Source organism: Amblyraja radiata, chromosome 6 (genome assembly GCF_010909765.2).
Source record: "Amblyraja radiata isolate CabotCenter1 chromosome 6, sAmbRad1.1.pri, whole genome shotgun sequence".
NCBI classification, from domain to species: Eukaryota; Metazoa; Chordata; class Chondrichthyes; order Rajiformes; family Rajidae; genus Amblyraja; species Amblyraja radiata.
In genome coordinates, this window is record NC_045961.1 from 94,603,805 (window position 1) to 94,629,905 (window position 26,101).

Here is a 26,101-nt window from a genome sequence, read left to right on the forward strand (position 1 = left end):
TCGATTCAGACCTTTCACTATTCGGCGCGTTTCCATGAGATCTCCCCTCAGCCTTGTAAACTCCAGCGAGTACAAGCCCAGTCCCGACAAAGGTACAGTAGCCTTGACAATCCGGCAGGTATTTCATATGCCCTGAGACACAGGGGCGGTCGGCAGAGGAGAGGGACATCAGGCTTCTCCTACAGGCTTCTTGCATCAGGGGGGCCTCCACCACTTACAAAATGTAGACTGCACTCTGGAATATTTGTGATTTCTGAAGGTTTTGAAAAAATGTTTTAAACTGCGTCAAAATTGTTGCGACTGTGCATTTGTGGTTGTGCGAAAGAATTTCACTGTGTTGTGCATACGTTCATAAATTCACAAGTGATGAGCAGAATTTAGGCCATTCGTTAACTTTTTCACACAAAGGGTGGTGGGTGTATGGAACAAGCTGCACCCGCTAAGAAACATTTAGAGAGGTACATGGATAGGGCAGGTTAAGAGGGTTATGGGCCAAACACAGGCTGGTGGGGCGGGTATAGCCGGGACAAAATTAAAATGTAGTCTAATGTTTGGATTAGGTCTTAAATACTAAATTATATTTTACATCACAGCATTTGAACTACCAAACTGAAAAAGCTATCCATGTCTTCTTATTGTGTTACTGGTAGAGCAAGTTTGGCTGAAGGGCCTGTTTCCACGCTGTATGACTCTAATGCCCCTGTCCCACTTAGGAAACCTGAACGGAAACCTCTGGAGACTTTGCGCCCCGCCCAAGGTTTCCGGGCGGTTCCTGGAGGTTTTTGTCAGTCTCCCTACCTGCTTCCACTACCTGCAACCACCTGCAACCTCCGGGAACCGCACGGAAACCTTGGGTGGGGCACAAAGTCGCCAGAGGTTTCCGTTCAGGTTTCCTAAGTGGGACAGGGGCATAAGTCTACTCTGCCATTCAATAATGGCTGATCTATCTTTCCCTCTCAGCCGCATTCTCCTGCCTTTCCCCCATAACCCCTGACACCCGTACTAATCAAGAATCTACCTGTCTCTGCCTTAAAAATACCCAATGTATTGGCCTCCACAGCCTTCTGACAATAAAGAACCAGTGGACCATTGAACCATTGAATTAAGGGAGAATGTGAAACCCAGCCAGCTATGTGACTGGTAAGCTCATGGAGGGTTTTAAAGATGGGCAATCCTTCTTACAGAGCAGAAGATTACTATGGTATGTTCAAATGTGAGGATTAGTATTCACAAACTCAATGGCTTTTTAACTCAATTCAGAGGGTGGTAAGAAGTCAACCGAAGTGGTAGGCTTGGATTCACACTCACTGTATGTCAGAAAATTAAGGGGAAAACTGAAGATGCTGGACATCAAACAGAAAAGTTGGAAGGCCAGCATAGAGTGAATGTGGAGAGGATGTTTCCACCAGTGGGAACTTGGTTTCGTAAACCCTTAATACCACCTCCTAATAGAAATCTTTCTGTTAACCCCAATCTCAATAGCAGTACAGCGCCACCCTTGGAGTTTCACCTGAAACGCGCAGCTCTGATCGTAATGGTCTGCCCCTTCCTCTGGGCTCACCCTCTACTAAGTCCCTCTACTGTAGAGGTCCCTCGCTCTCCACGATAGCGAGGGAGTACAGAGAAGGTTCACCAGACTGATTCCAGGGATGTCAGGACTTTCATATGAAGAAAGACTGGATAGACTCGGCTTGTACTCGCTAGAATTTAGAAGATTGCGGGGGGGGATTTTATAGAAACTTACAAAATTCTTAAGGGGTTGGACAGGCTAGATGCAGGAAGATTGTTCTCGATGTTGGGGAAGTCCAGAAAAAGGGGTCACAGTTTAAGGATAAGGGGGAAATTCTTTAGGACCGAGATGAGAAAAACATTTTTCACACAGAGAGTGGTGAATCTCTGGAATTCTCTGCCACAGAAGGTAGTTGAGGCCAGTTCATTGGCTATATTTAAGTGGGAGTTAGATGTGGCCCTTGTGGCTAAAGGGATCAGGGGGTATGGAGAGAAGGCAGGTACAGGATACTGAGTTGGATGATCAGCCATGATCATATTGAATGGCGGTGCAGGCTCGAAGGGCCGAATGGCCTACTCCTGCACCTATTTTCTATGTTTCTGTTTCTATGCCTCTCTATGCCTCTCATCATTTTACATACTTCTATTAGGAATGAGGTATAATCCTGCGATACTGCAGGAACGATGATGGCTGCATGAAGGCAATGTGGTAGTATGGGGACATAATCCAGTCCTCATTTGGAGAATGAGAGGATTGGGAAAACTGCAAACTCAAATGTTAGGGGCTGCTGTGATCACGGAGGGTGCGGGTTGGGGGATTAAATTTGTTGACACTCATAGGGGTTGAGAGTGGGGGAAGTAAGTTCAGCGAGTAAAGAACATGGTGCAGCGGTAGAGTTGCTGCCTTACAGTGCCAGAGACCCGGGTTCGATTATGACTAATGGTGATGCCCGTACGAAGCTTGTACGTTCTCCCCGCGACCGCGTGGGTTTCCTCCGAGATCTTCGGTTTCCTCCCACACTCCAAAGACGTACAGGTTTGTAGGTTCATTGGCTTGGTACAAAAATGTAAATTGTCCCTGGTGTGTGTAGGATGGTGTTAGCGTGCGGGGATTGCTGGTCGGCGTGGACTCGGTGGGCCGAAGCCAAAAACTAAATAACTAAAAACAAAAACAAATAAACTAAACTCTTAAAACCTTACGATTTCAGAAGTGCCCAGAAATGGGTGTGCTTTGTCCGCGGCGCCTGGGTGGTGACTCTATTGACGACTTTGTAAGCACAAAAAAATAATTTTACTGCACCTCTTCAGGTAATAAACCATCATCATCCCTAGAAAAGATATTCTTTAATTTCTTCAAAAGAGCACTGCATGGAGAATGAAATCAATCAATATGTGTGTTTGTATAAATTTTCAATCAGATATGCAAGACTAATTCATAATAAGACATTCCCGTTTGAATATCTGTGAGGGGTGAGATTCAATGTTTGTAACTGCAAACCACGGCAAAACAATAAATCAATTTCCAGATACATGGCAGGAGAAAATATGGTACGGAATCTTAATATCCAGATATTATTAATTGCCGATTGTGGGAGTTTGCTGTATAATAATTAGGGGTAACACAGTGGCGCAGTGGTAGAGTTGCTCTCTTACAGCGCCAAAGACTCAGGTTTGATCCCGACAACGGGATGTTTGTCTGCACGGATTTGGTACGTTCTCCCCGAGACATGCGTGGGTTTTCTCCAGGATCGCCGGTTTCCTCCCACACTCCAAAGATTAATTGGCTTGGTATAAATGTACATTGTCCCCAGTGTGTGTGGCATAGTGTCGGTGTGCGGAGATCGCTGGTCGGTGCGGACACGGTGGGCCGACGAGCCTATTTCTCCGCTGTATCTCTAAAGACGAAATAACATTCTCCATGAAAGCAAGTGACAAGACATATAAAGCACTTGGCCAGCATCTATGGAGATTGGAACTAAGTTAATATTTCAGATCAATAATCCATAATATGACCTAATGAGATCATTACCCTGAAACATGAACACTGATTCTCTCTTCTGAAACGCAGTCTGACCTGCTGAATAATCTGCATTTATTTCCGATTTCTAGAGGCTGCAGCAACCTGATTTTTTCATCCATGCATTTAGAGGTTCTGAAATAGAGAGGAGCAACAAGATTGCAAGCCTCTCAACAGTTTCATTTCGGTTTAGATTAGTTTAGAGATACAGCGAGGAAACAGGCCCTTCGGCCCATCGAGTAAGCACTGACCAGCGATCCCCGGACGCTAACACGATCCTACACACACTAGGGACAATTTACACTTATATCAAGCTGATTAACCTGCAAACCTGTGGGAGAAAACCAAAGATCGCGGAGAAAACCCACGTGGTCACGGGGAGAACGTACAAACTCCGTACAGATCGAACCCGGGTCTTCGGCGCCGTAAGGCGGCAACTCTACCGCTGCGCCACCGTGCCGCCCCGTTACTTGGAGTTTTCTGACAACAATACCAATGGCATAATTGAAAGATGCAGGGAAAAAAAATCTGATTCTGTGAATTATTGTGAGCTCAATTATATCACCACTGAAAGTGTCTGAAAGTGCGAAGGAAAAAATATAATCATAACTCAAAAAGTGATTCAGTCTACACTCGAAAAATAATGAAAAGCTGCTGGGATGTGGAGAAGGAGCAGGGGATTGGGACCAATTAACTAACTCTATCAAGGAATCAGTAGCCTACTTCTCCATTGTAATGCTCTATAAAATGTGTACAAGTGAAACAGCGCAAATGATACTTGTGATTGATTCTATTACTGAAACTTAATATTAGGCATTCATGGAGCAGAAGTTAGATGAACATAGAAACAGAAACATAGAAAATAGGTGCAGGAGTAGGTCATTCGGCCCTTCGCGCCTGCACCGCCATTCAATATGATCATGGCTGATCATCCAACTCAGTATCCCATCCCTGCCTTCTCTCCATACCCCCTGATCCCTTTAGCCACAAGGGCCACATCTAACTCCCTCTTAAATATAGCCAATGAACTGGCCCCAACTACCTTCTGTGGCAGAGAATTCCACAGATTCACCACACTCTGTGTAAAAAATGATTTTCTCATCTCGGTCCTAAAACTGTGACCCCTAGTTCTGGACTTCCCCAACATCGGGCATCTAGCCTGTCCAACCCCTCAAGAATTTTGTACGTTTCTATAAGATCCCCCCTCAATCTTCTAAATTCCAGCGTGTACAAGCCGAGTCTGTCCAGTCTTTCTTCACATGAAAGTCCTGACATCCCAGGAATTAATAAAGTATAATCTAATCTAATCTAATCTAATCAGTCTGGTGAACCTTCTCTGTACTCCCTCTATGGCAAGAATGTCTTTCCTCAGATTAGGAGACCAAAACTGTACGCAATACTCCAGGTGTGGTCTCACCAAGACCCTGTGCAACTTCAGTAGAACCTCCCTGCTCTTATACTCAAATCCATTTGCTATGAATGCTAACATACCATTTGCTTTCTTCACTGCCTGCTGCACCTGCATGCCTACTTTCAATGACTGGTGTACCATGACACCCAGGTCTCGTTGCATTTCCCCTTTTCCCTTTAGCGTGCGAGGATCGCTTGATAATAGTCTACTTTCCTGTTTTTGCCACCAAAGTGGATCACCTCACATTTATCCACATTATACTGCATCTGCCATGCATTTGCCCACTCACCCAACCTATCCAAGTCACCTTGCAGCCTCCTAGCATCCTCCTCACAGCTAACACTGCCCCCCAGCTTTGCACTGCAACGTTGTGTGCAGAGTTGAGGCAATATGAACCTTCTGCATCTTCCAACATTTTCTGCTGAAGATGGACACAAAAAGATGGAGTAACTCAGCGCGTCAGACAACACCTCTGGAGACAAGGGATAGGTGACGTTTTGGGTCGAGATCCATCTTCTGAAGAAGGGTCTCGACCCGAAACATAGAAATATAGAAACATAGAAAATATGTGCAGGAGTAGGCTATTTGGCCCTTCCAGCCAGCATCGCCATTCAATATGATCATGGCTGATCATCCAAAACCAGTAACCTGTTCCTGCTTTCTCCTGATATCCCTTGATTCCATTAGCTCTAAGAGCTGTATCTAACTCTCTCTTGAGTTAGGTCACCTATTCCTTTTCTCCAGAGAGGCTGCCTGGCCCGCTGAGTTACTCCAGCTTTTTGTGGCCATCTTTGGTACCACAACGATCAGTTTGCGGGATGAATCAAATGGCAGCAAAACTTGGTGACTCTTGCATTAGGACTCAGTGGTGGTGGAGGCAGGTACGAAAGTGGCGTTTAAGAGGCTTTTAGATTGGCACATGGAAGTGCAGGGAATGGAGGGATCATGTGCAGGCACATGAGATCAGTTTAGCTAGGCCTCAGGTTTGGCCCCAACAACCGTGGGCCAAAGGGGCCGAGCCTGTGCTGCACAGTTCTACGTTCTATGTTATGTATTTATTTATTTATTAGTTGTATTTTTATTAGAAGCAATGTACAGTAGTATAGACTGCGGCATATGACAACATACATTTAATGTACATCTTCTATTTTAAATTTAACAAGAGAGAAGTAGAACAAGAGAGAAAGAGCGAGAAAGAGAGAAAGTGAGAGATATAGTGATGTGTAAACCCCTAGACTAGCAGATAGTGCAGTCCAGGAGTGAACAAGTAAAAGCCTATAGAAGAGTAAGAAGACAAAAACCAAAAATAATAAAGAAAAAGAAAAAAAGAGACCCTTATGTGTTGATATACCTGCCTCATTTCTCACCACACCCATCACCTTGTTCGTGAATCGGTTTAATTCCAGAGTAGTGTTGCACCATACTATACTTGTAATGAATCAATAAAAGGAGACCATATCTTTAAAAATTGCTCTGATTTTCCTGCTAAGCCGAGTTTCATATCTTCAAGATGTAGCGTCTCAGACATGCTTGTGACCCACATTTTAAGCGTTGGGGTAGATGCATTTTATGTATAGGTTTTTTTGCCATTATCAAGCTGTAATTAAGGAAACGTCTTTGAAATATTGATAGCTCAGAGCAGGCACCTGTTGTTCCAAAAATAACCAATTCTGTATTGGGGTCCAGTTTTGTTTTTAATAATTTTGAGAAGATTTCAAAGATTTCTTTCCAAAATTGATGGAGATTTATGCAAGAGGCGAAGGAGTGTGTTATAGTTGCTTCTTGAGATAAACACTTATCGCAGATGGGAGATACATTTGGGTAAGTTCTATGTTAAATGCACCACTGGGTGGTCACCATCCACAAGAGAAAGACAAATGGAGGCAAGTATATGGCAGGTACAATGAAAAGTCCCTGTGAACGCGTTGCATCAGTTTTACAATCTGTAGAGCTAACTCATGTTTCATATCTCGCAATGAAGCCATTTCCCAGTACATCTGACTTTTTGATTTCTCCTCAGTACAATGAAAGTCCCAGTTCAAATGATGTTCAGTCTATAATGAATAGTTTCCAAAAAACCCATTATGCTTGCAATCATTCAGACATGTCGAATTTCTTCTCACAATGATCTTCCAAAGGGGCGAGCTAACATTCCTTGGCAAATGAACCCTGGGTTATATTGACTGGCTAAATGGTAAAATTATGCTGGGAAGTCTTAATAAGACTGGAAGGGGTAATGAATGACATGAGATTTTCACTATTATTTTTTTTTGTTCTGCAAACTATATTGATTTTAGTGACCGGCACTTGGTTCAGTTTGACAGCAAAATTCTCATCTAATTCATCAAACAAGGCTGCCGAGAAATCTAATTTCTGCAGACGGCAGTATTCTTTGTTGCGGGGATTGCCAGTGTGAGTTGCTGTTAAAAGCCACTGCACAGAGGAGGAGATGAGCTTCATGAAATAATAGTGAAGAGCGCCCTGAACGGTACGAGAGGATTTTGCACAATTCTTGCACGTGGGCGACTCCGGGTTTGAATGCAATCTTGATGGCTGGAAGGCTCTGCTTCCTAATGAGCATAAAGCTCTCAGGTGACAAGTCTGTGTTAACTCAGGCTTTTAGCGGGCATGAGTCCACCTTGTAGAAGTTGGCAAGTGCTTGTACGGGCAATGTGAAGCCATGGAATTGACTGCTGCGGCTGCAGTAGCTACATTTGCAGCAAGACATTGAAAGTAGGCATGCAGGTGCAGCAGGCAGTGAAGAAAGCAAATGGTATGTTAGCATTCATAGCAAAAGGATTTAAGTATAGGAGCAGGGAGGTTCTACTGCAGTTGTACAGGGTCTTGGTGAGACCACACCTGGAGTATTGCGTACAGTTTTGGTCTCCTAATCTGAGGAAAGACATTCTTGCCATAGAGGGAATACAGAGAAGGTTCACCAGACTGATTCCTGGGATGGCAGGACTTTCATATGAAGAAAGACTGGATAGACTCGGCTTGTTCACGCTAGAATTTAGAAGATTGAGGGGGGATCTTATAGAAACTTACAAAATTCTTAAGGGGTTGGACAGTCTAGATGCAGGAAGATTATTCCCGATGTTGGGGAAATCCAGAACTAGGGGTCACAGTTGAAGGATAAGAGGGAAGTCTTTTAGGACCGAGATGAGAAAATTATTTTTTATACAGAGAGTGGTGAATCTGTGGAATTCTCTGCCACAGAAGGTAGTTGAGGCCAGTTCATTAGCTACATTTAAGTGTCAAGTCAAGTTTATTCGTCACATACACATACGAGATGTGCAGTGAAATGAAAAGTGGCAATTCTCGCGGGCTTTGTGCAAAAAGACAAACAAACAAACAACCAAACAAACTATAAACACAATCATAAACACACACATATTCTTTTACATATTAAATATTGGAAGGAAAAACGTTCAGTAAAGTTAGTCCCTGGTGAGATAGGAGTTTACAGTCCGAATGGCCTCTGGGAAGAAACTCCTTCTCAACCTCTCCGTTCTCACAGCATGGCAACGGAGGCGTTTGCCTGACCGTAGCAGCTGGAACAGTCCATTGCAGGGGTGGAAGGGGTCTCTCATGATATTGTTGGCACTGGAGTTGCACCTCCTGATGTATAGTTCCTGCAGGGGGGCGAGTGAAGTTCCCATAGTGCGTTCGGCCGAACGCACTACTCTCTGCAGAGCCTTCTTGTCCTGGGCAGAGCAATTCCCAAACCAGATGGTAATATTTCCGGACAAGATGCTTTCCACAGCCGCTGAGTAGAAGCACTGGAGGATCCTCGGAGACACTCTGAGGGAGTTAGATGTGGCCCTTGTAGCTAAAGTGATCAGGGGGTATGGAGAGAAGGCAGGGATGGGATACTGAGTTGGATGATCAGCCATGATCATATCGAATGGCAGTGCAGGCCTACTCCTGCACCTATTTTCTATGTTTCTATGTAAGACTTGGCTTGCAGTCTGACGAAGGGCCCATCCCTTCTCTCTTGAGATGCTGCCTGTCCCACTGAGTTACACCAGCTTTTTGTGTCTATCTTGCAGTAGGGCACTGTTTTAATGTCGATCGCATGTTCCCAAATGCAGCAATATAGTTATGATTAGATTATTCATATTTTCAATACCATGCAGTGACAGTGGTGCTAGCTTCCTACTAGTGATTAGTTTAGTTTAGTTTAGAGATACAGCACGGAAACAGGCCCTTCGGCCCACCAAGTCCACATTGACCAGCGATCCCCACAAATTACCACTACCCTACACACACCAGGGATCATTTTACAATTTTACTGAAGCCAATTTACCGACAAAGCTGTACGTCTTTGGAGTGTGGGAGGAAACCGGAGCTCCCGGAGAAAACACCGCAGGTCAAGGGGAGAACGTACAAACTCCGTACAGACAAGCGCCCATAGTCAGGATCGAACCCGTGTCTCTGGCGCTGAAAGGCCGCCACTCTACCGCTGCGCCACCGTGCTGCCTTGTTTTGCAGTCGTGCACTGTTTTAATGTCGCCCGCATGCTTCCCAAATACAGCAATATGGTTATGGTTAGATAATTCATATTTTTATCACATACACTGACAATGGTGCTATCTCTCTTGGCCTCCTACTAGTGATGTTATAGAGACTTTAACATCTGACTGACTGACAGAGATGATGGGTCCTTGATGTTTAACCGTAGACAGCCAGCTGCCCAGAAATTTAACGCTGATGCGCAAATATGCTGTGGACTAATGTCGATGCATTGTATGCTGCAACCAAAAATCATCCCATATGATGTAATATACAGTGTGTAAGGCCATTTGGCCCATCATTTCTACTGTGCCATTCAATCATGGCTAATCTATCTTTCCATCTCAACCCCATTCTCCTGTCTTCTCCCCATAACCCCTGACACTCTTACTATTCCAATTTAGTTGCATACTTCTAACCTCAGAAAAGGCCATTCAGCCCATCAAGCCATGCCAGCTCTCAGACTACTAATTCCATCAGTTCCATCCTCCCCCTCCCCCTTTCTTCATTTCATTCTCCCTCCCATGTCTACCATCTTCTATGTGATTTTTCTTAACTACTTCCCCACCCTAAGAGTATCTTCCAGTCACCAACTAGCCCGCCAACTATGGAAAGCGGGAGCACACAGAGGAGGCCATTGTGGTGACAGGGAGACTGTGCAAACTCCGCACTGACAGCACCTGAGGTCAGGATTGAACCCCAGTCCCTAGCGCTTCGAGGGAATAGAACCAGTATGTGTTGTAACACTTCAATATTCCCAAACAGACATTCAGCTCCAAGAAAGGGACTGTGCTATAGGGAAAGTTTGAGTAGGTTAGGACTTTAGACCTTGGCGTGCAAGAGGCTCTGGGGTGATCTCATGGAAGTGTATAAATTCATGAGCAGAATAGATACGGTGAATGCACACAGTCATTAATCAAGGGTAGGGGAATCAAGAACCAGAGAATATAGGTTGCAGGTGAGGGAGCAAGATTTAATAGCAACCCGAGGGGTAACCTTTTCACTCAGTGGGAGGTAGGTATATGGACTGATCTGCCAGAAGAGGGAGTTGAGGCTTGTACTATAATTGCGTGGGCAAAAAGTGTGGGCAAATGGGACCAGTTTAGATGGGGCATCTTGGGCGAGTTGGGCCAAAGGGCCCGTTTCCATGTTGCAAGACTCTAGGACTACGAGAACATCTATTAACTCTCCCTCAGCGCCATCCTGTGAAGCCAGACTAAATATATCTATTCAAGCCTTTGTAAATGGGCAACACCTGTCTTGGGACAACATGGCACAGTGGTGCTGCAGTAAAGCTGCTTCCTTACAGCCCCAGAGACCTGCGTTCCATCCTGACCACGGGCGCTGGCTGTATGGAGTTTGTACATTCTCCCCGTGACTGTGTGGGTGTTCCCCGGGTGCTCCAGTTTCCTCCCACATTCCAAAGATGTGCAGGTTTATAGGTTAATTGGCTTCTGTAAATTGTGTGTAGGACTGGAACAAGTGTACAGGGCGATTGCTAGTATTTTGCAGACTCGGTGGGCCGAAGGGCCTGTTTGCACTCTGCATCTCTAAACTAAACTAAACAAAACAATTGTCGCAATAGACTGGATGGACCTCTGCTCCACAATAACTCTACAGGGCAGCGCAGTGGCGCACCAGTAAGTTGCTGGCTTATAGCACTTGCAGCGCCATGGACCCGGGTTCGATCCTGACTACGGGTGCTGTCTGTATGGAGTTTGTACGTTCTCCCCGTGACCGCGTGGGTTTTCTCCGAGATCTTCGGTTTCCTCCACACTCCAAAGACGTACAGGTTCGTAGGTTAATTGGTTTGGTATGAGTAGAAAATTGTCCCTAACGTGTCCCCAGAAAGCAAATGTTAGCATTTATAGCAAAAGGATTTGAGTATAGGAGCAGGGAGGTTCAACTGCAGTTGTACAGGGTCTAGGTAAGACCACACCTGGAGTATTGCATACAGTTTTGGTCTCCAAATCTGAGGAAAGACATTCTTGCCATAGAGGGAGTACATAGAAGGTTCACCAGACTGAATCCTGGGATGTCAGGACTTTCATATGAAGAAAGACTGGATAGACTCGGCTTGTACTCACTAGAATTTAGGAGATTGAGGGGGGTCTTATAGAAACTTACAAAATTCTTAAGGGGTTGGACAGGCTAGATGCAGGAAGATTGTTCCCGATGTTGGGGAAGTCCAGAACAAGGGGACACAGTTTAAGGATAAGGGGGAAATCCTTTGGGACCGAGATGAGAAAAGCATTTTTTACATAGTGAATCTCTGGAATTCTCTGCCACAGAAGGTAGTTGAGGCCAGTTCATTGGCTATATTTAAGAGGGGGTTAGATGTGGCCCTTGTGGCTAAAGGGATCGGGGGTATGGAGGGAAGGTAGGTACAGGATACTGAGTTGGATGATCAGCAATGATCATATTGAATGGCGGTGCAGGCTCGAAGGGCCGAATGGCCTACTCCTGCACCTATTTTTCTATGTTTCTATATGTGTGTGTGTGTGTGTAGGGTAGTGTTAATGTGCGGGGGGGGGGGTATGCTGGTCGGTGCGGACTCAGTGGGCCGAAGGGCCTGCTTCCACGCCATATCTCTAAACTAAACTATTAAATCGCAAAAAGGTTGAATGATCCTATACTCCACAATAATGTGTATTCTGAATGGGTTGAGATTATTCACAGCTGACACAGTTACATGTTCTGTCATCTCTTCATTAGTTCCAAAGAAAGTAAGTGTGGAGCAGACTTTAATCATATTTTCTTCTGGCTTTGTCTCATTTGACAGATTTGACTTTGCTGCATTGTGCATGAGAAGCTTCATGCTTCTGTCCCTAACAGCGCAGTATGCCCGTGCACAGGAGAAAGCTTTTGCGGCGGACTGAATGGAACGAGATGGGTGGGCCTTTCATTCAGAAGGGTGCTGTCGAGGGATTCACCAGCATGATCCAGAGTAGCTGTCAATAAACACCGATAACACTTCCCATTGCACAGTGAATGAATGACTCCAGCCGGTGATGAGGTTCCCACCTGATTCCCACTGACTCCTATTCTCCGAGAGTTCAAAGATCGACTCAAAGTGCGGGAGTAAATCAGCGGCATCTCTGGAGAAAAAGGATGGGTGACGTTTCGGGGTCGGGACCCTTCTCCAGACTGCATATCACTCTGGGGGCTCCTTCATTTAACAGTGCTGTCTTAATGGCAAAAGCAGTTTCTCACCCCTCGCCTCGGAAACTATGCTTTCTGTCTACATTTTTAATAAAGAACCAATTGAGATCTGGAGCTAAATGGCCCGGAATAAATGTTGACATCAATGTGGTAGCTCAGTGCATTACTTCTTCCTCCAACATACAGGGGCCCTACTTATCGCTGACAGAACTCCATGTCTTCTATAATAACTCCATTAATCAACATTTGCTTCAATGATGCCAGTCTGAAGAAGGATCCAGATCCAAAATTATCGCAATCGCTGCCTCAAAAAGGCTGGCAGTATCATCAAAGACCCACACCATCCTGGCTACACACTCATCTCCCTGCTACCTTCAGGTAGAAGGTACAGGAGCCTGAAGACTGCAACAACCAGGTTCAGGAATAGTTACTTCCCCACAGACATCAGGCTATTAAACCTGGCTCGGACAAAACTCTGATTATTAATAACCTATTATCTGTTATTTGCACTTTATCAGTTTATTTATTCATATGTGTATATATTTATATTATAGTATATGGACACACTGATCTGTTTTGTAGTAAATGCCTACTATGTTCTGTGTGCTGAAGCAAAGCAAGAATTTCATTGTCCTATACAGGGACTCACGAACTTGAAATGCCACCCACCCATGTTCTTGATGCTGTCCGACCCGCTGAGTTACTCCAACACTTTATGTCCTTCAGACTTTCGAGATGCAGCGTGGCACCAGGCCCTTCGGCCCACCGAGTCTGCGCCAATCAGCGATCACCCCGCATACTAGCACTATCCTACGCACAAGAAACAATTTACAATTTACATAAGCCCAATTAACCAACAAACCTGCACGTTTTTGGAGTGAGGGAGGAAACAGGAGCTCCCGAAGAAAACCCACGCAGGTCACAGGAAGAACACACAAACTTCGTACATACGACACCCATAGTCAGGATCGAACCCGGGCCTCTGGTGCAGTAAGGCAGCAACTCCACCGCTGCGCCACTGTGCCACCCTATCATCATTTGTAAACTCCAGAATTTACTTGCCACATGCCGTCTCTCCAGAGACACCCGACAAGAAGCTGTAAAATGCTACATACATGACCCACTTACACCTCCACACCCTCTACTGAAACCAACCCCAGTTGCAACTGTTTTGAATTATCGTCACTTTGGTCTTCTTTGCCACACAATGGCACTGGTGGGTTACAGAAGAGTGCTGTAGGGGACAATATCTGTAATGCATTCACTCCATCTTATATAAGAGACAAATGCTTAATATCTTGATCAAAAACTCAAGCAGGCAGAAATGTGCACAGACACAGCTCAGGGCTCACACTGGCATCTCATCTACTCCCTACTGCTTCCCTTTACGATGACCGTACAATTTTAATGTTGCCGCCGCCACCAGAGTCCTTTGGGGAAAGATATTTGTTTAGTTTAGTTTAGAGATACAGCACGGAAACAGGCCTTTCGGCCCACCGAGACCGCGGCAACCAGCGATCACCCCACACTTACACTATCCGACAAACAACATGGACAATTTACACTTATGCCAAGCCAATTAACCTACAATCCCGTACGTCTTTGGAGCGTGGGGCGAATCTGGAGATCATGTGAGAAAATCCACGCCGGTCACGGGGAGAATGTACAAACTCCGTGCAGAAAAGCACCCGTAGTCAGGATCGAACCCGGGTCTCTGACGCTGTAAAGCAGCAACTTTATCGCTGTGCGGGCACCCACCATTCAAAAATATTCAAACTTTATTGGCACAAATTATCCCAATTTAAAACTATCAGATATTCTGCGCATGCAACCTGTTCCTTGGCAACCAGATCAGTCTTTGTTCCCCAATATAAACAGTTCCATAGAAACATAGAAACTAGGTGCAGGAGGAGGCCATTCGGCCCTTCGAGCCAGCACCACCATTCATTGTGATCATAGCTGATCGTCCCCTATCAATAACCCATGCCTGCCTTCTCCCCATATCCCTTGACTACATTAGCCCCCTAGAGTTCTATCTAACTCTCTCTTAAATCCATCCACTGACTTGACCTCCACTGCCCTCTGTGGCAGGGAATTCCATAAATTCATAACTCTCTGGGTGAAAAAGTTTTTTCTCACCTCAGTCTTAAATGACCTCCCCTTTATTCTAAGACTGTGGCCCCTGGTTCTGGACTCGCCCAACATTGGGAACATATGCCAGTGCCACAGATGTCTGTGGAGGCCAAGTCATTGGGTATTTTTAAGGCGATTGACAAATTCTCGATTAGTAATGCCCCTGTCCCACTTAGGAAACCTAAACGGAAACCTCTGGAGACTTTGCGCCTCACCGTGCGGTTCCTGGAGGTTGCAGGTGGTTGCTGGAGGTTGCAGGTAGTGGAAGCAGGTAGGGAGACTGACAAAAACCTCCAGGAACCGCACAGAAACCTTGGGTGGGGCACAAAGTCTCCAGAGGTTTCCGTTCAGGTTTCCTAAGTGGGACAGGGGCATAAGGGTGTCAGGGTTTATGGGGAGAAGTTCATAAGGTCATAAGGGATAGGAGTAGAATTAGGCCATTCGGCCCATCAAGTCTACTTCGCCATTCAATCATGACTGATCTATCTCTCCCTCCCAACACCATTCTCCTCTCTTCTCCCTATAACCTCTGACACCCGTACTAATCAAGAATCTATCTATCTCTGTCTTAAAAATATCCGCCGACTTGGCCTCCACAGCCTTCTGTGGCAGAGAATTCCTCAGATTCACCACCAAAAAGGGGGTTGAGAGGGAAAAATAGATCAGCCATGATTGAATGGCGGAATAGGCTTGACGGGCCGAGTGGCCTAATTCTGCTGCTCGAACATATGAACATGAACATGAGCAATTGACTAAACTGGAGGAAGGAAGAATTGAATGGATTTATACAACCCTAAATCAGCAGCATTGAAATAAATCGTAAATGGGATCCCGTGGAATTCTATTTTCCCACTAATTATATTGGGTCTGACAGTGTCGTGAAAAATTCCCCTTGGTTGAACATGTTTAGTTTAGTTTAGTTTAGAGATACAGCGCGGCAACAGGCCCTTCGGCCCACCGAGTCCACACCGACCAGTCGTCCCGCACACTAACACGACCCTACACACTCATTAGGGACATTTCTTACCTTTATACCAAGCCAATTAACCTACAAACCTGTACATCTTTGGAGTATGTGAGGAAACCGAAGATCTCGGAGAAAACCCACGCGGGTCACGGGGAGAACGTACAAACTCCGTACAGACAGCACCCGTCGTCGGGTTCGAACCCGGGTCTCTGATGTTAGGCTGTAAGGTGGCAACTCTATGGCTGCGCCACTGTGCCATTGGCATGTTAAGGGCAAGTTATGATGGATAGTCCAAATTAATCTAAACATATTAAGACTGTTAATGGAAGTGTGGTCGTCTAGTGAATAGTCGGAACGTGCCCAAGTGCTTATTCAGTGACAGGGGCAAGCTGAACATTAACGGAATGCTTGACGACTGTTCTAAGTATATGTAGGAGGGAACTACAGATGCTGGTTTACACCGAAGATAGAGACATAGAAACATAGAAAATAGGTGCAGGAGTAGGCCATTCGGCCCTTCGAGCCTGCACCGCCATTCGATATGATCATGGCTGATCATCCAAATCAGTATCCCATCCCTGCCTTCTCTCCATACCCCCTGATCCCTTTAGCCACAAGGGCCACATCTAACTCCCTCTTAAATATAGCCAATGAACTGGCCTCAATTACCTTCTGTGGCAGAGAATGCCACAGATTCACCACTCTCTGTGTAAAAAATGATTTTCTCATCTTGGTCCTAAAAGACTTCCCTCTTATCCTAAACTGTGACCCCTAGTTCTGGACTTCCCCAACATCGGGAATAATCTAACCTGTCCAGCCCCTTAAGAATTTGGTACGTTTCTGTAAGATCCCCCCTCAATCTTCTAAATTTTAGCGCGTACAAGCCGAATCTATCCAGTCTTTCTTCATATGAAAGTCCTGCCATCCCAGGACTTTCATATGCTGGAGTAACTCAGCGTGACGGGCAGCATCTCTGGATAGAAGGAATGGGTGACGTTTCGTGCCGAGTCCCTCGTCAGCCTGTGAGTCGGGGAGGGGGAGACACAGAGATAAGGAAGGGTAAGGTGTGTGAACTAGGCATCAAAGGGGACGGGGTTCAAGAAAAACGTAGAATAGATCATCGTTAGCTAGGAGAAGGTGACAACGAAGCATACAGAGATAAAATGTAATCAGGGGGACAGCTAGACTGGCCTGAGATCTAGGAAGGGGGAGAGAGGGAGAGAGAGGGAGAGAGAGGGAAAGCAAGGGTTACGAAGCTAGAGGTTCATATTCATACCGCAGGGGTGTAAGTCGCCCATGCAAAATATGAGGTGCTGTTCCTCCGATTTGCGCTGGCCCTCACTCTGGCAGTGGAGGAGGCCCAGGACAGAAAGGTCAGTGTGGGAATGGGAGGGGGAGTTAAAGTGTTTAGCAACTGGGAAATCAGGTAGGTTTAGGTGGACTGAGCGAAGGTGTTCAGTGAAATGATCGCCAGGCTTTGATCGTTGAAAATAGCCAGAACTACCAGACAAAGCATGAGGCAGTCAAGCTGGGTGACTCCGAACTGCACAGGAAATAGAAACATAGAAATTAGGTGCAGGAGTAGGCCATTCGGCCCTTCGAGCCTGCACCGCCATTCAATATGATCATGGCTGATCATCCAACTCAGTATCCCGTACCTGCCTTCTCTCCATACCCTCTGATCCCCTTAGCCACAAGGGCCACATCTAACTCCCTCTTAAATATAGCCAATGAACTGGCCTCAACTACCCTCTGTGGCAGAGAATTCCAGAGATTCACCACTCTCTGTGTGAAAAAAGTTCTTCTCATCTCGGTTTTAAAGGATTTCCCCTTATCCTTAAGCTGTGACCCCTTGTCCTGGACTTCCCCAACATCGGGAGCAATCTTCCTGCATCTAGCCTGTCCAACCCCTTAAGAATTTTGTAAGTTTCTATAAGATCCCGTCTCAATCTCCTAAATTCTAGAGAGTATAAACCAAGTCTATCCAGTCTTTCTTCATAAGACAGTCCTGACATCCCAGGAATCAGTCTGGTGAACCTTCTCTGCACTCCCTCTATGGCAATAATGTCCTTCCTCAGATTTGGAGACCAAAACTGTACGCAATACTCCAGGTGTGGTCTCACCAAGACCCTGTACAACTGCAGTAGAACCTCCCTGCTCCTATACTCAAATCCTTTTGCTATGAAAGCTAACATACCATTCGCTTTCTTCACTGCCTGCTGCACCTGCATGCCCACTTTCAATGACTGGTGTACCATGACACCCAGGTCTCGCTGCATCTCCCCTTTTCCTAGTCGGCCACCATTTAGATAATAGTCTGCTTTCCTGTTTTTGCCACCAAAATGGATAACCTCACATTTATCCACAGAAATGTAAGTATGACCTATGCAAAGCCATCAGGGATGACAAGAGAGAATTTCGACCCAAACTAGAGGACGAAGACCAACTTGATTAATGCTAAATTATTTTTTTAAATGTAGAATTCGAGTCCAACACTTCGATAAAAATGTTGCACCATGCAGCACTCTTCTGTGCAGCTTTCGGCCTTGTTGTCTGGAAAGCATACTGAACATTGGTTTCATCACTTCAGTCTCAGCAGAATGGCCATAATAGCATGTTCTAGGCAGGTTGCCAACAATATTTTAGCGTAAAATTGCCATTGGTAGGTCAGGGAGTTAACTGAAGACGCTCAGAGCCAACTGTACTGTTCCAGGAAATACTGGACAAATAAATTATTGATAGTCATCGCAGATTCCGCAGATTTTTATTTGAATTTTATTCGCAGAAATCTGTCGATATGCGCGTCTGAACAAGTGGGGATTTATGCTGTGAAGGCAGGAGAATGCGGTTAGGAGGGAGAGATAGATCAGCCATGATTGAATGGCGCATTACACTTGATGGTCCGAATGGCCTAATTGTGCTCCTAGGATGAGAGGTTATCTTATTGAAACACAGAAGATTGTTTATGCCCCTGTCCCACATAGGAAACCTGAACGGAAACCTCTGGAGACTTTGTACCCCACCCAAAGTTTCCGTGCGGTTCCCGGAGGTTGCAGGTGGTTGCCAGAGGTTGCAGGTAGTGGAAGCAGGTAGGGAGACTGACATAAATCTCCGGGAACCGCACGGAAACCTTGGGTGGGGCACAAAGTCTCCAGAGGTTAAGGGTTTGGACACGCTAGAGGCAGGAAACATGTTCCCGATGTTCGGGGAGTCCAAAACTAGGGGCCACAGTTTAAGAATGAGGGGTAAGCCATTTAGAACGGGGACGAGGAAACACTTTTTCTCACAGAGAGTGGTGAGTCTGTGGAATTCTCATGAAAGTATCCAGAGAACCGGTGGAGGCCGGTTCTCTGGATACTTTCATGAGAGAGATAGATAGGGTTCTTAAAGATAGTGGAGTCAGGGGATATGGGGAGAAGGTAGGAATGGGCTACTGATTGGGGATGATCAGCCATGATCACATGGAATGGCGGTGCTGGCTCGAAGGGCCGAATGGTCTACTCCAGCACCTATTTTCCATTGTCTATTGTCTATCACTTATAATCTTATGATCTTCACCTTAAACTTATGTCCTCTGGTCCTCGATTCCGCTACTCTAGGCAAGCGACTGTGCATCTACCTGCTCTATCCCACATGGTTTTATACAGGACTATAAGATCACCGCTCATACTCCTGCGCTCCAAGGTAGGTAGACACCCAGCCTACTCAACTCTAAAGTACCTGTAGCTTTTCCCTTCTATCTGTAACAGAGGCCTGAAATGTGCGTGCACCCACTGTTTTTCACATCTAATGGGTGACATTAGCCTCTTGGTACCCTTGTAACCTGCTCAACTATCCCTTCTGTTGTTCGGGCTCCTCCTCCTCCTCCCCTTTTCCTTCTTTCTTTCCCCACCCCCCATCAGTCTGAAGAAGGGTTTCGGCCCGAAACGTCGCCTATTTCCTTCACTCCATAGATGCTGCTGCACCCGCTGAGTTTCCCCAGCAATTGTGTGTACCTATCCCTTCTGTTTGTTGACAGCAGCTGAGCTATACATCTCAAGAAATCATGCTCTGTAGGCATTTAGTTTGGTTTAGTTTAGAGATACCGCGATGGTGCAGAGGTAGAGTTGCTGCCTAACAGCGGCTACAGCGCCAGAGACCAGGGTTCAATCCCGACTACGGGTGCTGTCTGCGCGGAGTTTGTGCGTTCTACCCGTGACCGCGTGGACTTTTCTCCAAGATCTTCGGTTTCCTCCCACACCCCAAAGACGTACAGGTTTGTAGGTTAATTGGCTTGGTGCATGTGTAAATTGTCCCTAGTGCATGTAGGATAGTGTTAATGTGCGGGGATCGCTGGTCAATGCGGACTCGGTGAGAGTATCTCCAAAACTAAAACATAGAAACAGGCCCTTCGGCTCACGGAGTCCACTCCAAAAACATCAATCACCCACACACTAGTTCTATGTTATCCCACTTATCACATCTAACACAAGGGGCAATTTACAGAAAGCAGTTAAACCTACAAACCTGCACGTCTTTGGAATGCGAGAGGAAACGGGAGCTCCCTGGTGAGACCCACCTGGTCGCAGAGAGAAGGTGCAAACTCCGCACAGAATGTACCAGTAGTCTGGATCAAACTCAGTTTTCTGGCGCTGTGAGGCAGAAACTCTGCCACTGCACCACGATGCCACCCTAAAAGTGTACTTGTCACCCACATTGACATCATTTCACTGTAGTTTGCTGCTGCTGAGTAATGCGTTTTTGCCTTTCCTGAGCTAATGCGTTTTAAGGAGAATCCCATAAACATGGAGTGTTTAGCAGTGTCAGCAATCAATACACGGTGGACAACATTTTGATAGCCTGTGATATCAGGATTTACTTTAGGCAAATATTGCAGATTTTGTGAAAATGCTATTGATAGATGGTGTGGGAGAATCAGCCAGGGTTAGATCTTTGCATAAACGGCTAGGTTGAAATGAATAGAGTTGAACGCACAAATTCTCGTCTAAGCGGTAGTCGATAAACACATGCAAAAGATGCGCATGCACACACACACACACACACACACACACACACACACACACACACACACACACACACACACACACACACACACACACACACACACAGCACATATCAAGCAATAGCCACCACACTGCCACAAACAGCTACAACTCTAGCAGAGACACATACATAAACACCAATAAAATATATTTAAGCAGTCACCTATTCACAAATGCCCTCAACAGTCACAATGACACACACCTGCAAACACACACACTCACTGGTTCTCTGGATGCTTTCAAGAGAGAGCTAGATAGGGCTCTTAAAAATAGCAGTCAGGGGATATGGGGAGAAGGCAGGAACGGGGTACTGATTGGGGATGATCAGCCATGATCACATTGAATGGCTCGAAGGGCCAAATGGCCTACTCCTGCACCTATTGTCTTGTCTATTGTCTACTGTCACTCACATACACACACTCGTGCATATACATTCTTACACACACACACTTACTCACACACACTCACTCATGTACACCCTCACATACATACTCGCTCACACACACACTCACACACGCACACACTCACACTCACACACCCACTCACAAACACTCACACACACACTCAAACACACACACGCGCACACATAGATACTTACACACACACCTACACACATGTACGCACACTCACAAACACAGTCGCTCACACTCTCTCACACACAAACACACTCTCGCACACACATACATACACTCACTCACACACATACACACACTCACACACACATACACAAACACACACATACACATACTCACACACACTCTCACACACACACTCACACACACACTCACTCACACACACATACACACTCACACTCACACACATATACACACTCATGCACACATACACACACAGGCCACCCTGAGGCACTGAAATAAAGCAGTCATACACATTCCTGCAATAACACAGTGGCATCTTTCATTATTTCCACCTGGGTAAGCACACAAGCACTTAATGTTACATCTCAGCAAACTGGCAGGCTCCCAGCTATGTAAGACTCTTATGCTGCAGTGTCAGCCATGAGTTTTGTGCTCAGTTTGTAAATCTGAATCCATGTTTTCTGAGTCATAGGGTGAGAGTTGCAGCACCACAGATGGGAGGACAAGGTTCTCGAAATTGACGAAAATTCCCTCAATGACTTGCTTACAATATGATAGTACTTTATCCAGGCAAATTTGGACTTGGGATGTTTTAAACCCAATTTACCATATATAGTTTATAGCCAAAAGAATGTCTGAGCTGTATATTCAATCATATATTGAGCTGCCGGTGGAGGTAGTTGAGGCACGTTCTATTGCAATGTTTAAGAAACATTTAGAGTGGCACATGGATAGGATAGATTTTGATGGATATGGGCCAAATGCAGGCAGGTGGGACAAGTGTAGATGGGCCATGTTGGTCGGTGTGGGCAAGTTGGACTGAAAGGCCTGTTTCAACACTGTATGACTCTATGTCTATGACATAGGGGTGGGAGATTGCAACCTTGATGTGGGCCACCCTAATGCAATCAACCCGAGATGCACGAACAAATAGATCCAATAGAACAAGTTGACCCACAAGTTTAGGCTGTGCACACCATACGCAAGAAGAAGACTATGACATACGTTCTGCCAATGTATATTGAACCAATTATCCTTAAAAAAAATGTGGAGACCATTTAGTATTGTTCTGTTCCTACAATAGGTGAGATTTTCTTGTCATAAATTACAGCACAGAAACATCTTGCCATATCTGGATTTGTAATGTCGGTCTAATATGTAGACACAAGTCTCCTTCATGAAACACAGCAACAAAACGCCTGTTGTGGGTTATTTTCAGATTTCAATAAAAGAGTAAATTTGAAAATAAATTGTTAGCAGCATTTAAACTAAGCAGTAGTAAACAGAATCTCGATCTGTCAAGCTCTGACATAACACTTTCAATTTCACTGTAAGTAATGATAAGGAGGGATTGTGTTAAAATCGTGGGGGCGCTGTCCTGTGTATGGCTGCCCAGCCAGCAGCTGTCCGTCTTTTTCAATCTCTTTTTTTTATTTTTAGTTAGTTAAAGTGTTTTTGTTCTGGAGGTCTAGACTTTTTTATGTGGGGGGAGGGGGGGGGGGGAAGGGGGAAACTATCTTTCAGGGTCCCTACCTGGTCGGAGAGGCAGCTTTTCTCCGGGCTGCAGTTTCGACCCGTCCTCGCGGCCTACCAGCGGGCCTGGAGCGGTGTTTCCTGAGGGGACCGCCCAGAACCTCGGCTTCGGTGGCGGCACAGCGCTGGAGCGCTATCGTGGAGCAGGGCGGAGCGGGCGATGCCTTGCCCGGGTCGCTGCGCTGGAGCTCCGGTGAGCTGAAGACCGCCGGGATAAACATCGCGGAGCTGCGGGTCTGTGGAGCGGCCAGCTGCGGGCTGCGGCGCCGAACTTTACACCGGGAGCCTGGGATCTCTCGATGAGATCGCCAGTGGTGGAGCTCCAACCGGCGCTGCCTTGTTGGCTTCGGAAGCCGCGGTCTCCGGTGAGGGAAGCGGCCGTTCCAGGGTTCCCATGCCGCCGAGAGGATTCTCCCGACGCCGGAGTACAATCATCCGGCGAGAACGGCCTGGAACATCGGGCCTCCTTAAAGGCAACTGTGGAGGCCTCAATAGGCCCGACTATGGGTGGACATGGGACGGGGACTGGACACTGTGCCTTCCCTCATAATGGGAACCATTGTGGGGGGATGTTTTTATGTTTAAATTTCTTTATTATTGTTATGTTGTATTCTTTCTTTATGTGCTGCATGGCAAGAAGCATTTCACTACACCTAGGTGTATGTGATCAATACAATTATTTATTTATTTATTATTAAAATCAGCACTGCAGTGAACTCAATTTTCACTGTACCTTAATTGGTACATGTGACAATTAAAATGAATCTTGAATCTTGAATCTTGAAAAATACAACCATGGTTTGAGCGGCATTTCTCACAGCAGTTTGAAGCTACGAGAAGGTTTGTAATCACGAGTTAGAACTGCTTTCTCAACTAGAAATCTCCTTTTCATAATTATTTAAAAATAATGAAGTTCCTTGCTACATCACTTTGTGATCAAGATTCTGAAAGGTCCTTCCATAAGTTGGGATACTGTCAGATTCACCTCAACCTGTGTATAACCTATGTACAACTTCACTTAGGTTACCATATGATGAGCTTTTGTTGACACTGGACCTATACTCGCTGGAGTTTAGAAGAATGAGGGAAGACCTCATTGAAACGTACAGAATAGTGAAAGGCTAGGATAGAGTGGATGTGGAGTGGATGTTTCCACCAGTGGGAGAGTCTAGGACTAGAGAGCACAGCCTCAGAATTAAAGGTCGTTCTTTTAGGAAGAAGATGAGGAGACATTTATTTAGTCAGAGGGTGGTGAATCTGTGGAATTCTTTGCCACAGAAGGCTGTGGAGGCCAAGTCAGTGGATATTTTTAAGGCAGAGATAGATAGATTTTTGATTAGTGCAGGTTTCAGAGGTTATGGGGAGAAGGCAGGAGAATGGGGTTAGGAGGGAGAGATAGATCATCCATGATTGAATGGCGGAGTAGACTTGATGGGCCGAATGGCTGAATTCTACTCCTATCACTTATGACCTAGCCCCATTGCAGACATTGGACTTTGTCTCCGGAACAGTTGCAATATAATGCCGAGAACCATATTCTGCACAATATAGTTCTCACTGTAGCACCACAGTTCCATAGACAGATAAAAAGTATATTTTCCATTTCTCTACCTATTGTACTTGATTGTATCTGTGTATAGTGTTATCTGACGATTGCAAACCAAAGCTTTTCACGGTACGTGTGAAAAATAACAAATCAAAAGCGCCAAAAACCTAAACCTACTCCAAAAATAAAATCCAGATTATACAGGCATTCTCCGCAGCTAACATGTTTCATTCCTGGCGAAACATTCAGAAATCTAAAGACCAAACTGAACAAGATCTTCCCAACTGTCTCCCCTCTCTCTGATGAATGTCACTTCCAAGAAGCTATCCTAACCCATTCTTTTGTATCCTGTATAAAAATACAAAACTTCTGGACTGGAATATTCAATTCCATTTCTAAAACACTCGAAATTCAATTGGAGTCAGATTCAAAATGAATAATATTAGGAATGTCAGAGGGCTGCCCTAAGTTAACAATATTCCAAAGATGCTTCCTTGACTACGGCCTAACAACTGCGAAAAAACTCATACTTAAATTCTGGGAAAAGATAACAATTCCCACAGTGAAGATGTGGATCACAGAAATGACCGAGACACAACATTTAGAAAAAATAAGGCTTGTTTTGACTGACAAATCAGACCAATTTTCTAAAATATGGTCTCCTTTCATTGAATTTCCTCAACAACAGAATGGTTGAACACAAATTCAAAACCGATGCTAGGGTTGGGTGAGCGGGCGTAGGGAAGGATAGTGGGATATATCTCCACTTCTTTCACTTCTTCGTTAGTTCAGGGGGTTTTCTCTTTTTTCTTTTAGGTATCTCTTTCAAAATTCTTTCTTTTCTTTTTCCGTTCTTCTTCCTTTCCTTTCTTTCCTTTTTTCTTTTTACCAATTTACTTATTAGTTTATAAAAATGTTAAAACTGAAGTTGTACGAAAATTGTATAATTGTTATGTCGATTATTTTCTCCTTGTACAGTTGCTTCTAATAAAATAAATATTTTAAAAAAAACCTTCAGAAATCTCTTCTGCACCCTCTTCGGTAAAATCACATCTTTCCTGTAATGTGGTGATCACATCTGCTATGTCCTTGAAGCTGGATTGTGAACAAGGCTGAGAGTGATGTTAAGTTCCAACTACTATAATCATTGTGCAGGGCTAGGGGCACCAATATGAAGGTTTACCCTTGTTCAACTGCAACAAGGAGGGAACGCATGGTGCTTACATTATGTATACATGAAGATATCATTGTATCCTCTGGCTATAGCATATATTTGCATATTCTGCATGCACAGAATTCAAGATCAGTATGCAGCAGTCACATTGTGAGTTAACTGGAATTAAACATACTGTAGTTCCAGCATAACCTCCCTGCTCTTATATTCTATTCCCCAGTTTAGTTTAATTAGTTTTTTGTGATACAGCGCGGAAACATGCCCTTCAGCCCATCAAGTCCGCGCTGACGAGTCACCACGTACACTACTTCTATCATACGCATTAGGGGGCAATTAACAGAAGCCAATTAACCTGCAACCCGCACGTCTTGGGAATACGGGTGGAAACCGGAGCACCCGGACAAATCCAACGTGGTCACAGGGAGAAGGTACAACCTCCGTACAGACAGCACCCGTAGTCGGGATCAAATAGGGGATCTCTGGTGCTGTAAAGCAG

General features: G+C 45.2%; 1 protein-coding gene and 1 long non-coding RNA gene across 2 annotated transcripts in view; both read right to left on the minus strand.

The window, feature by feature from the left end:
* Window positions 1–26,101, minus strand: part of gabrb3 (gamma-aminobutyric acid type A receptor subunit beta3) — a 345,776-nt gene that overhangs the window by 272,145 nt on the left and 47,530 nt on the right. The gene's annotated exons all lie outside the window — the stretch shown is intronic.
* LOC116974601 lies at window positions 5,576–25,950 on the minus strand. The gene is made up of 3 exons (XR_004412396.1): window positions 25,905–25,950; window positions 15,284–15,288; window positions 5,576–5,585 (listed from the first exon to the last, which is right to left on the minus strand). It is a non-coding gene; the product is annotated as an uncharacterized LOC116974601 (long non-coding RNA).